This window comes from Triticum dicoccoides, chromosome 3B, assembly GCF_002162155.2.
Source record: "Triticum dicoccoides isolate Atlit2015 ecotype Zavitan chromosome 3B, WEW_v2.0, whole genome shotgun sequence".
Lineage (NCBI taxonomy): Eukaryota > Viridiplantae > Streptophyta > Magnoliopsida > Poales > Poaceae > Triticum > Triticum dicoccoides.
In genome coordinates this window covers 853,408,819-853,418,742 of record NC_041385.1, presented here as the reverse complement: position 1 = coordinate 853,418,742, position 9,924 = coordinate 853,408,819, and positions in this window count along the sequence as shown.

The window sequence follows — 9,924 nt, the reverse complement described above, 5'->3', positions numbered from 1 at the left end:
AATTCTAATGCCCTTTCCTCATAATATGCAAGGTATGCATAAAAGGGGGAGAATTCTGCCAGCTGGAAATCTGGACCTGAAAAAGCTACGTTGGGCTACCTATTCTGCACAACTCCAAATGAGCTGAAACTTCACGAGTTTTTTATGGAATACATGAGAATTTTTGGAGTCAATAAGTACCAGAGGGGGCCCACCAAGTGGGCACAACCCACCTGGGCGTGCCCTGGTGTCATGTGAACGTCGATTACATGACACTTCACCATATTTGGTCCTAAGGGAATGCATTGTGGAGTAGTTATTAGATGATGAGTTGTGAGAGTAACAGAAGCTTAAACACTAGTTTATGCGCTAATCCATAAGGGACCGATTGGATCCAAAAGTTTAATGCTATGGTTATAATTTATTCTTAATACTTTTCTCGTAGTTGCGGATGTTTGCGAGGGGGTTAATCACAAGCAGGAGGTTTGTTCAAGTAAGAACAACAACTAAGCACCGGTCCACCCACATACCAAATATCAAAGTAGCGAACACGAATCGAGCCAACATGATGAAAGTGACTAGATGAAATCCCCGTGTACCCTCAAGAACACTTTGCTTATCATAAGAGACCGTTTTGGCCTGTCCTTTGCCTCCTAAGGATTGGGCTACCTTGCTGCACTTTTGTTACTACTACGGTTACTTGCCTGTTACAAATTATCTTGCTATCAAACTACTCTGCTACTTACAATTTTAGCACTTGCACACATTACCTTGCCGAAAATCACTTGTCATTTCCTTCTGCTCCTCATTGGGTTCGACACCCTTACTTACCGAAATGGATACAATTGACCCCATATACTTGTGGGTCATCAAAGGCACCTGTGGATATGGCTAGCCATGGATTGTGAAAGAATGGTGGAAATGAAATAAACTTTATTTTATGTTTGCGAATCGCCTACGATGTACCTAGCATTGAAGATATTGGGAACTCTCGGTCGTTTTCCTTGACAGGAAAAGCATGCCTCTCAAAATATTTTACCTTTCAATTTAAGCTTTGAGCTCTGGCACCTCTACAAATCTCTGCTTCCCTCTACGAAGGGCCTATCTATTTACTTTTATGCAATTTTTATTTTTTTAAGTCTCCATCTTCTCTTATAAAGCACCAACTAGGGAACACTATTCTCATACTTGTGCATTGAATATAGCTAATACTCCCTCCATCTCAGTTTACAAAGCTTGCACGTGTATCTAGGTCATCAATTTAACTTATATAAAATAAATTGTTTAACATAAAAATTATATCATTAGAAAATAGAATATCTAAAGTTTCTAATGATATATTTTTTGTAATGTATGCCTCTTATTAAGTTGGTCAAATTAACAACCTAGGTACACGTGCAAGACTTGTAAACTGAGATAGAGGGAGTATTTGAATGTGTTTCATGAATGGATCAATGATTGAGCATAATGGGCTAGGGATAGCTTCCTTTAGCATTGATATTTTGAGAGACATGGTTGCTTGTTTAATATGCTTGAGTATTTATGTCATGTAAATTATAGACTATTGCTTTGAATCATCTAAAGTCCAAATGACCATGCTACAAAAGGAAAGAATATGTCATTAACATCATAGGCAACATTCCACAATAAAAATTTTGTTTTTATCATTTAGCTACTCGAGGACGAGCATGAATTAAGCTTGGTGATGCTAATACGTCTCCAGCAACATATCTATAATTTTTTATTGTTCCCTACAATTATATTATCAATCTTGGATGGTTTATATACATTTTCTAGAAACTTTATATCATTTTTTGGGACTAACCTATTGACATAGTGCCTAGTGTCAGTTGTTGTTTTTTGCTTGTTTTTTACTTCACAGAAGATCAATACCAAATAAAGTCCAAATGCCATAAAACATTTTGGATATTTTTTTTCTGGCGAGAAGATACTTTGAAGATTTTGGAGGCCATGAGAGGAGGCGCATGGGGCCCATTAGGCACCATGGTGCACCAGAGGCTCCTGGCCTGCCCTTGTGGGTAGTGGGGGCCATGAGAACCGCCTTGACCTATGTCTGCCTCTATAAATACTCTAAAATCCCAAAAACCTAGGTGTGTCGGTGAAACACTTTTTCTTCCACCACAAGTTCCAAAACCACGAGATCCAATCTATAGGCCTTTTCCGGCACTCTGCTGGAGGGGGTCAACAATCACGGAGTGGTTCTTCATCATCCTTGTTGCTCCTCCGATGATGCATGAGTAGTTTACCGCAGACCTACGGGTCCATAGGTAGTAGTTAGATGACTTCTTATTTCTTTTTGATCTTCAATACAATGTTCTCCTCGATGTTCTTGGAGATCTATTTAATGTAACTCTTTTTTGCGGTGTGTTTGGTTGGGATCTGATGAATTGTGGGTTTATGATCCATTCTATCCATGAATATTAATTGTGTCTTTGCTGAACTCTTTTATGCATGATTTTTATATCCTCATATTTCTTCTCTGATTTATTGGTTTGGTTTGGCCAACTAGATTGATTTATCTTGCCATGAGAAGAGGTGCTTTGTAATGGATTCGATCTTTCAGTGCTCAATCCCAGAAAGAGACATGACACGCGTGTATCGTTGCTATTAAGGGTAACAAGATGGAATTTATTCATACGGGGGTTTATCTGGTCTACATCATGTCATCATTCTTATTGCATTACTTCGTTTCTCCATGAACTTAATACACTAGATGCATGCTGGATACTTGTCGATGTGTGGAGTAATAGTAGTAGTTGCAGAATCATTTCAATCTACTAATCTTGGACGTGATGCCTATATACATGATCATTGCCTTGGATATAGTCATGATTATTCGCTTTTCTATCAATTGCCTAATAGTAAATTTTTTACCCACTGTATGCTATTTTCTTGAGAGAAGCCTCTAGTGAAATCTACGACCCTTGAGACTATTTTCTATCATATTAAAGCCAACAATACCTTGCTGCAATTTTTATTTATTTATTTTATTTTGTGATTTTGTTAGATATATTTATCAAAACATATACAATTTATCCTATCTCAATACCATGGAGAGATTGACAACCCCTATTACGTGTTGGATTGCAAGTATTTGTTATTTGTGCGCAGGTGTTGTTCACATGGTGTTGCTTGGTTTTCCTACTGGATTGATAACCTTGGTTTCATAACCGAAGAAAATGTTTACCTTTGTTGTGCTGCATCATCCTCTTCGAGGAAAATACCAACGCGGATACAAGGAATCACTGCACTTACCGTTCCCGACGGAAGTGGCTGGAGCTCGACGAGCATCGTCCCGAATGGGAAGTGTAGGAGCGCCATGGAGCCATGCAGCCGGAATCCCACCAGTCACACTCGAGCAATGCGAGTTCGGCCGTGTGTAGGGATGAAAATGCAGTGGAAAGTTTCCGCTTTTCCGAAGGAAAAATGGAAACGGAGAGGAAATGCAAAACAGAAATGGGAATTTGCAAAACGAAAATGGAAATGGAATTTTTTTATGCGAAAAAGAAAACAAAAATGAAACGGTGTTTTCCGGTGGAACAGACGTGGAAATGGCAATTTCCATTTCTATGAATATGAAAATTTCGTTTCTACTATAGGTGTATGACTACTTTGTAGCCGGACTAGCAAACACCACACAATGACATAATTAGCAGAATGGATCATTCGAGGATCAATTTCTACTACCGCACATGTACTCCAAAAACCCTATACGGTATTGTCCAATACTACTACAGTACTACCCTAACACTAGTAGAAAAGGGGGCATTTGTCCCGGTTCGTAAGGGCATTTAGTCCCGGTTCTTGAACCGGGACTAAAGGGTCGTTACTAATGCCCCCCCCCCTTTAGTCCCGGTTCTAACACGAACCGGGACAGATGTGCCTCCACGTGGCCGGTGCGCCGAGCCCAGGTAGGAGGGCCTTTGGTCCTGGTTGGTGGCACCAACCGGGACCAAAAGGCATCCACGCGTTAGCATTTCAGTGGCTGGGGTTTTTGTTTTTTTTGAAGGGGGGGGGGGTTGGGGGTTTTGGGGGGTTAATTTAGGTGTTTCATATATTGTGTTAGCTAGCTAATTAATAGAGAGAAGTGTCCTCTCTTATGTCCGTGCTTGGTCGATGCTACGTACTGTACATAGAAAGGCCCTTGACATGCTAGCTAGTAAGAAAATGAAGGGAACCATTAAGTACAGAAATTCATCATGCATACCAAGAGAAGTGATCGATCGACCTCTCCTTCTCTGAGAGATTGGTCGAACAACAAGTTTTCGTATAATCTATCCGATGCTACTGGCTACATACATATACAATATGTAAGATCTCTTACAATTCCCTAGCATTTGAAATCAACTTCCACATGATATTCTCCGGCTTTATTGATGACGTGGTCAAGAAAGAATCCCGCCAATTCCTCTTGAATTGCTTTCATGCGATCGTGTTCTAGGAGTTTATCCCGCATCTGCTGCGTCTAATTTGAAGAAGGGGGTTAATACATATATGAATGAAACTCAATAGAAATGATGGTGTAATAAAATGAAATTGTGAATATTATTGCTTACGCACTTCATATTTTCTTTTAGAGTAGCCCCGCTTATTTTTCAAAGTCGCGTTGTAGATGAACTCGCACACGTAGTATCCACAGAAATTATTCCCTTCTTGCTGCCACAAGCACTTTACGAGAAATAGAGGTCAATCAAACTGATAATGAAGCATTATAAATGGCATTGATGAAAGTATAGCTATAGAATCAACGAGAGATGCGCGCAACTAGCTAGCTAGTAGTACTTACTTTCGGGTATTTATATCGCAGCTCCTTCGGCAGTCCCTGAACTTCTGCGGTGAACTATTTCCAAACCCTGCAAGACAAAGAAAATAATTATTATCACTTGAGATATCAGGAAATGAACAAAAAGTTGCTGATGGTGCGATAATGATCGATTGAACTTACTTGTTGAGCATTTTAGTCATGTCCGCATAGGTTTCGGGATTTTTTCGTCTTGAGTCTAAGACATTTACTACTCCCCGCTCAAGCTTAATCTCCAGAAGAACATAGTGGAATCTGCGCACCCATGCATAACTCATCAATTACATTACTATAACCTCGCTCGAGTAATAAAAGGGAAACCGAATATGCACACGACAGTAACACTCACTGGAAGTTGTAAGGAAAGAATATTAAATCTTTGTTTTGATTTTTGATCAATGATTGTAGCAAGTTGGCCTCGGCCTCTTCGACGTGCTTTGTAACCTGGATTTCATCTATGATATTTGTGTTAATGAACCCAATATCATACATTTCTTGTTTTTTGCACTCGACGATCTTCAATCTGCATAATATAGTGAGGATAATTAATTATAAATACATGCAATGAAAGAGCCGAGCTATATATAGAGACTTAATGACAGAAATAGTACTTACAGACAGTAGCAAAAGATCGTAAGTTTATCGAGGGCCTTTTGATTGAAGAACTCGAAGGACTCCTCAAATGGAACAATCAACATATCAGTTCCAACGAGGTCGTGCTCCTCTTTAATATTCAGATACAAAGCATTCGTCCCCCAGACTCTCTACAGGTTTTCATGTACCAATTATGGAATCTTCGCATCATAGTTGTTAGAGATTTTTCCTCTTTGACGAGAGGCTTCCCGTACTCATATCTGTGTTCGTCCACCTCCAAGAAATCAGGAAGTTGATCGTCAGGCAGGTAATCTGCAAGATTGCCATAACTGGCCACCGTCCCCGGAGCTTTAGCGACGATGTCGCCGCTAGACACATTGAGCGGGGGGCACGATTGCTTTGCTTGTTCACCGAGCTGGGCAATTTTTTTCACAGCTACTTGTTTTTTAACCTTTTATCACTGACAGTACTTCCCGACCGCTCCGCTTCGAGATATGTCTGTTCAGTAATGCACTCATAGTTGGTTCTCGGTGGAGACTTTGGTGGTTTCCTCAGGGCATCGATAGTGCACTTTGCTTTCACCGGATCTACCTTCTCCTTCGGAGGTGGATGTCTCTGTGCTTTCAACCCTTCAAAAAGTCGTCCACTTCGGCCTGCACGATCTTCGCATTTTCCTCCTTGGTCCTCTCATACGGTAACTTCTCTAGAAGTTTGAGAGAAGGACCGTATCTGTATTGCCTCCCGCCTCTGCTGGCTGTATTGCTAGACGCCGGAGCAGACGGAGCGGTTGCGGCGCCTGTCTTCTTTCGTGCTTGCTTACGAGACGGAGGAGAAGGACTACGACGCACCGGAGCAGCCGGGGCGGCGGCGGGTCTCTTCCGCCCTTGCTGGCGAGGCGGAGAAGGAGGAGGCTGCTGGCTTCTCGGGCGCGCCGGCACAGGTGGAGAAGGAGGCGGAGTGCCGCCACGCGCCGGAGAAGGAGGAGGCTGCTGGCTGCTCGGGCGCGCCGGCGCAGGCGGAGAAGGAGGCGGAGTGCCGCCACACGTCGGGGAACGAGGCCGAGTGCCCTGATCGTCACTAGCCGGAGGAGGAGGTGGTGGAGGAGGCGGAGTGCCCTGACTCGCCGGAGGAGGAGGAGGAGGAGGCGTCCAGTTCGGAAGCTTGATGAACTCCTTCCGCCATAGGCATGGAGTCTTCAGAGCAGAACCCAGCCGAGTATCGCCTTCACCGGTAGGGTGGTCAAGCAATAGGTCCTCAAATCCCTCCGTTATTTCGTCCACCGTCACCCTAGCATATCCTTCTAGAATCGGACGATAGTGAAAAGTTGCGCCGGGTTCAGAAGGTCAAACTAGGCCGACAACCGCCTTGACTTTTAAGTTCTGCCATTGTGTCATAAGGTGGCAGTTTTGAGCCTCCGTGCTAAAATCCACGGGGTAGCTAGTAGGAGCCGTCAAGACCTGCTCCGGCTGATGTAGCTCGGTGGAAGCTACGCTGCTTCTCCGCTGAGATGGCGGGGTAGCTTCGGGGGAAGCTTCGGCAGGTCGTTTGCTGCGATCTGCTTCTCGTTCCTCTAGCCCTTGTACCCTTTCATGCAGCGCCTGGAGTTGGCTCTGCTCCATTTTCTTCCTCCTCTCGTGGGTTTTGTACCCCTCTGCGTCCGGAAAACCAACCTTCCACGGCATGGAGCCTGGCGTGCCTCGTGTCCGTCCAGGGTGCTCAGGATTCCCGAGGGCCATTGTGAGCTCGTCCTTCTCCGTGTCTGGAACGAACGTCCCTTGCTGCGCTGCACCGATATACTGCCGAAGCCTTGTGACTGGTGTTTTCAGTTACTCATCCGTCCAACGGCACTTCCCTGATACAGGGTCCAAGGTTCCGCCAGCCCCGAAGAACCAAGTCCGGCAACGGTCTGGCCATCTCATTGTCTCTGGTTCGATCCCTTTATCAAGCAGATCATTCTCAGCCTTGGACCACTTAGGCCGGACTTCGAGGTAGCCACCTGACCCCATGCGATGGTGAAACTTCTTCTTCGCAGCATTTTGCTTGTTTGTCGCCGACATCATCTTACTCTTTTCCGATGTCGTGTAGGCCACAAATGCGGGCCAGTGATTTCTGATCTTCTCATATTTGTCGATGAATTCTGGTGTCTCTTCTTTGTTGACAAACTTTTTCAGCTCTTTCCTCCACCTCCTGAATAGGCCTGCCATCTTCTTAAGAGCACAAGACTTGATTAATTGCTCTTTAACTGGCTTCTCCGGATCCTCCTCTGGCGGTAGGGTGAAATTTGCCTTTCTGCATATCATTGACATAAGACACCTGAGGGTCTTCCTCCTTAGGCTTATACCATTGGTGGATGCTGATCGGGATCTTGTTCCTAACAAGAACCACGCACTGAGCAGCAAATGTGTTCTTTGTCCGGATGGGTTCAATCCGTTCGCCGTCGCGCACGATTGCTGTGATCTCAAACTTTTCATCCGAGCTCAACTTTTTCTTCGGGCCTCGTCTCCTTACCGAAGTTGTGCTCGATTCGGAGGGCTAGAAATAGGAAGAAAGACGAGAGTTAATTAATATGTGTACACATACCAAAACAATGAATGCATCAATTAACTAGTCAGCACGGGCTTAACTAATATATATATATATATATATATATATATATATATATATATATATATATATATATATATATATATATATATATATATATATATATATATATACCTGGTCGGACTCGGTTCGATCATCGGAGCAGTCAGCATGGTCTCCTTCTTGTACCTCCGTTGGGTCACCGGAGCCATCATGAACATAGCCCTCTTCTTGTACCGGCATTAATGGGCCGGAGCCATCATGAACATACCCCTCTTCTTCACCCAGTCTTTCCTGACCATCGGTGTCGTTGAGAAATGATGCAACAACATCACTTCCTTGTGCGATTATCTCCCCCAACATCGCTTATGTTGCTTCATCTCGGGAGTGCTCCATAGTTTCTGCAAATATTTATAACATGTCAATTATTATTCAAACATGGTACAGATGGATATATATTAGTGGCAAACATAGAACTAGCTAGCTAATCACAATAAGGAATCATGTTAGTGGCCTCGACGCTGCTTCTCTAGGGTTTGGGGTGGCCTAGACAACGCTTCAAGGGTTTGGGGTGGCCTCAACACAACGTTTCAAGGGTTTGGGGTGGCCTCGACGACAATACTCTTTTAACTTGGTAAATTTGGGTGGCCTCAAGAGAGTTTGTCGGGTAGGGGCGCGGCGGGAGGGGGTAGGAGACCAACATCATTTTTTCTCTAGGGTTTGGGTGTCCTCGAGAGTTTTAGTCGAGCGAGAGGGCCGAGGGGGGTATATATATTGACCGCCCCTCATGTCGAAGTTATCCGGGAGGGGGTATATATATCGACCGCCCCTCATGTTGAAGTTATCGGGAGGGGTATATCGACGACGATAGAGGAGAAGATCGAAGAAAAAAAAAGAAGAAAAAAAAGAGGAGAAGAAGAAAGGAATAGAGGAGAAGAAGAAAAAATAGAAAATATTCTATGTTTTCTTCTTCTCCTCTATTCCTTTCTTCTTCTCCTCTTCTTTTTCTTCTTTTTTCCTCTTCTTATTTATTTCTCCTCTTCTTCCTCTCCTCTTCTTCTCCTTTATTCCTCTTCTTATTTCCCTTTTTCCTATCCTTCTTTTTCTCCTTTTTCTTCCTTCTTCCTTCTTCTTCTTTTCTTCCTTTTCCTTATTTTACTTATTCCTCTACACTAACCTAAAATGCACTAACCTAAAATCGATATCTACTAACAACCTAAATAAAAAATTAATACATATATTAAAAACTATATATATATAAAATGCTATGAACATTATATTCATACATAGATAGCCACATCCATTCATCATATAGCTACCACATACATATATACATTATATATATAAAAAATGCAATGAACAAAAAAATACACTTATGAAAAAAATACTATGAACATGTACACATATATACACATACAAACACATATACACAAAAAATACAAAAAAATGCTATGAAAAATGCAGGGCAGGGCGGCGGCGCGCGGCGGCCGCGCAGGGCAGGGGCGGCGGCGTGGTGGCCGCGCAGGACAGGGCGGCGCGCGGCAGCCACGCAGGGCAGGGGCGGTGGCGCGGCGGCCGCGAAGGGGCGCGGGACGGGATGGGCGCGGGAGCATGTGCTCACAGCGGGTGGCGGCGACGGCGAAGGCGAGCAGCCTGACGGCGTCGGTGGCAGCGGCGACGATGAAGGCGAGCAGCCTGACGGCGTCGGTGGCGGCGGCGACGGCAAGGTGGAGTAGGGGCATTAGGCGGCGATGGCGACTAGGAGGAGCAGGAGGCGTCAGGGGAGAAGTGGGGGATTTGGTCGAAACTGCTAAGTGTTGTATATATAGCAAGAGCATTGGTCCCGGTTCGTGGCACGAAACGGGACCAATGCCCCCTTTACTCCCGGTTGGTGCCACCAACCGGGACCAAAGGCCTCTTTTCAACAGCCCAAAGGGCGGGAAGCG